This window comes from Theropithecus gelada, chromosome 18 (assembly GCF_003255815.1).
Source record: "Theropithecus gelada isolate Dixy chromosome 18, Tgel_1.0, whole genome shotgun sequence".
Classification (NCBI taxonomy): Eukaryota; Metazoa; Chordata; class Mammalia; order Primates; family Cercopithecidae; genus Theropithecus; species Theropithecus gelada.
In genome coordinates this window covers 18,478,720-18,482,580 of record NC_037686.1, presented here as the reverse complement: position 1 = coordinate 18,482,580, position 3,861 = coordinate 18,478,720, and the positions used below count along the sequence as shown (strand labels likewise).

Genomic DNA, 3,861 nt, shown 5'->3' with positions numbered 1-3,861 from the left:
ACTTGGCCTGACTTTTTTTTATGAATATGGGCAAGCTACCGACATCTCCTCTAGGATACCAAAAGCCATGTACATTACAGAATCTCACCAGTCAAGGCCCTTCTGCTGTTCAAAGTAGGTGTCAAGGAAAGGTGGCCCTTTTAGCGGCAGAAAAACAAATTTACATTGAGTTACCATTAAGATCTTGGTTTCACAGAACCCAGGTTTGATGGGAAATCCGTGTTTCCCGACTTGGCTCTGTGTTGGTCTTGCAGCTGGACAATCCCAGGTGGACCTCCCTTGTCCATGCACACATTCCCGAAGTGACTTGGAGCAATTTTCTCAACCTACCTGCGTCTCATATTTCTCTTCTGATAATCCAAGAAAATAACATTCATTTTGTGGGGCTGCTGGAATAATAAAAAGATGCATACACAGTGAGATCTCCATAAAACAGAACCTTGATCGCAGTAGTATATTTTGTTTTCTCAAATGGGAAACAAGAGACTAAATCAGTACTTTTCAGAGGAATTCAAGAATTCTCAAGAGCTGCCAAAATGGGGCTCCAGGTAGTTCATCCTCCAAGATGCCCCTACCTTTTTTTCCAGCTCTGCTTTTTCTCAGATTTATGGATGTTTATTTCTTTTCAAAAAAAAAGAGGGAGATTCTGCAGATTTTGCTTTAAAAATATTGGACTAGATAAGCAGATAATTTTTAATCCTATGAATCTAATTAAAAGAAAGTAAGATGCCTGAACTCAAACCACTGCGCAGGTGATCTCACCTGACAGAGAAAGTGGGATTGCCCTGCCCCCGAATTTCCCGGTTCCCTTCGCTGGGCTCTGCCCAGAAGAGTTCCCTGTTAGAAACATCTCTGGGACATGTTGGCCATCTCCTAGCCAGGTGGTGGTTAAACACCCACTCTTTGGTGAAATATCTCACACTGCCATCTCTGCCTACAACCGCTCATCCCTAACCACTCACTTTCAAGAAAGGGAGGAGGGAGGAGAGAGTGAGTTATTAGGAAATAATCCGAATACACCCAGGCCTGCTGTCTCTCCCATCTTTCCAATCCAAGTTCAGCCTCGAGCATAGATTTAAAACGACATTGTTCCGGAGTGGTCTTCAAATGCAACAGGCTGTGATTAATGCTCACACTGTCCTTTAAGGCCATGGGGCAGCCTTCTGGACTATTCTCCATGGGCTGGTGCTATCTGAGTTCAGGTCGTGGTGGAAATAGCCTGGTTCACAGGTGTGGAGCAGACTCAGCTTCTTCATTTGTGGCTGAAAAACCTTGGGCAAATAACTTGCATGCTTTAAGCCTTGGTTTTCACACCTGAAAAATGAAGGTAAACAGCATTCACCTTGCTTATCTCACAGGACTTTTGTGAGAAGCTCATTGAAGACTGGATGTCAGAACCAGATAGAACCACACAGAAGGGAGGTCCGAGGTTACCAGAGACCATCTGAGTCTGCCTCTAGCTGAGGAGGTTGGTGTGGCAGGAAGGGGCCGGGCCATTCTCTGGACACATCCATGGATCCTCTGGCATGAAGTCATTTGGAGAAGGAGAGGATATGGGGCTGCAGGTTCCTACATGATCCATCCTCGCGTCTGATCCCAAAGCTCACATTCACAGCTTGCCCAATGCCAGGCAGGGAGGATGAAAGTGTCCTGGCTGAGATTCCATCCAGATACCACTACCTCTTCCAAGATTAAACAGATAGTGCCTTTCACTCCCACAGCCTCTCAAAGCAGAGCTGGCCTTTGGTTCAACAGGGCCCAAGGCAGGAATGGGTGGGGCCCCACCTTCTCCTGCCACTCAAGGTGGGCATGAGGGATCTGCAGGCACAGTCACTTGTTTTGAGGACATCTAGGGTGTGGAAAGCCAGAGAATGCCCATAGAAGAGAGCTAATGACATGGGCCAGGGAGCAAGTGTGACTGAACCCACTGGGCAGGTCCAGTGCACGTGGAGGCACACCTCATTGTCCTGCACTGGCTCTTCTTCCTACTCCATGTGGCCTTGGGCAAGTCACATCACCTTCTCAGGTTTCTATAGATTAATGGAGTTGGACCAGAATCTTGCTTTTCAGATGGGTGCATTTAGGCCCATTACTCAGTGGCAAAAAGCTACAAGTTACTCATCTTCCCAGAATGCCAATTTTACTTGGAGATTGGAAGAAACAGTTTTTCATTTTCTTAAACAGTTTTACGAGATATAATTCACACCCCATACAATTCACCCATTGAAAATGTACAATTCAGTGCTTTTTAGTGTATTCACAGAGTTTTCCCAGCATCCCCACCATCAATTTTAGATCATTTCCATCACCCCAAATGGGAGAAACCCATTTCCTTCAGCCACCACCTCCCACCACGCAGTCCTTCCAGCTCCTGGTAACCACAAATCCACTTTCCATCTCTACAGGTTTGCCTGTTTGGGACATTTCATATAAACAGAATCATACACTATGCATTCTTGGAAGGCTGATTTTTATATTAAAACAAACAGTGGTGTTATGAAAAGCATGCCAAAATTACATTAATTTTCAAATCACAAAAGACATTTCAGAAATCTCCCACATGTCTGGCAGCTTCATGCTCAGTCTGAGTCTCCTCTGGGGACAGTAATTCACTCTCCTCTGCCCCCGGGGCTACTTGGTGGAAATTCTGGACGGCACTGGACTTAAGGATCTAGATCCAACCTTTGAAAGACCCCAAGGCTCAGTTAGATAAACCAACAGAGTGATTTTCCAGGAGAAAAAGTCACTAATCATGACCTTCTATTACCATTTTCCTCCTCATCCCCTCATCTTTCCATCTTATCTCACCTCCACACAGAGGTCTACATTTAGAATAACAAAAAAAGTAAGAAGATGATCCCACTCTTTCAGATTTCCATGTGAAAGAATAACAGGTTGCGGCTGCCCTCCCTGCCCGCTCACCTCGTGCCATTCTTCCAGTCTCTGGGAGGAGCTTCTTCATCTGTTTATTCATGGCAGCCTCCCCGTGCCCAGTACAGAGCCTTGGAATATGATAGTGAAGCCCAGTTCCAGCTCCACAAATATCTGATGGAAGAAAGGCTGAAGGAAGAAAAGGAGGAAGCAAGGGAGAGGGAGAGAAAAAAACTAGGATTTCAGGATCTGGCCAGCCCTCTATCTCCTCATCTCCACACCGTGCTGCAATGCAGCCCCCTAGGGCTTTGAATTTGCCCATATCAATCACCTGCTTCTCAGAAATCATTACTGCCCCAAATCAAGACAACGAAACCAACTGCTCACTACGGAATTTGAAAATGAAGAGCTGTGAGTGGGTTGGGGAGGGTTATTAGACCAGGAAGCAGAGCACTTTTCACTGACACAGTGCTTTTGCATATATTATCTCATTTGACCTTCCCAGAAGTCTGGCGAGAAAGCCAAGGCCGGGATTCTGTAGGCTGTTTTGGATGAAAATAAACAAAAAAACAAAAACCCAGCACTTAGGTAGAATGCAGGACTTTGGCACACACAGGTTCTAGAATCACTTAGCTTTGTTTAAATCTGAGCTCTGGCCCTTGCTATCTGTGTGATCTTGGGACCAGTGCCTGACCTTGGTTATGCTAAGGGGCACAGGCAACTGCACAGTGTCATGGGGAGCAGGTGGGACCTCACAGGGAGGAGGGTCTGCAGGTGCCTGGGTCTGTCCTGCACACTCTCAGCATCCTGCTCAGAGCGCAGGCTGTGCTATGCTTGCGCTGGAGGGGAGGGGTCCTGTCCCCCTTGTTCTTCCTTTGTGTTGGGCATAAAGGGAGTCTTCAGGGGGAGGGACAAATGGCGCAGGAGTGCAGGGCAGTCTGAGCATAGATGTGGGCTGTTCGGGGAGGTGCTGGGAATGCCAGCTGCCCA

At 46.8% G+C, this 3,861-nt stretch overlaps 1 long non-coding RNA gene across 1 annotated transcript; it reads right to left on the bottom strand.

The window, feature by feature from the left end:
• Positions 1–436: 436 nt before the first annotated feature.
• On the bottom strand, positions 437–3,256 carry LOC112611653. Its single transcript, XR_003116703.1, has 2 exons — positions 2,923–3,256; positions 437–1,314 (listed from the first exon to the last, which is right to left on the bottom strand). It is a non-coding gene; the product is annotated as an uncharacterized LOC112611653 (long non-coding RNA).
• Positions 3,257–3,861: the final 605 nt, after the last annotated feature.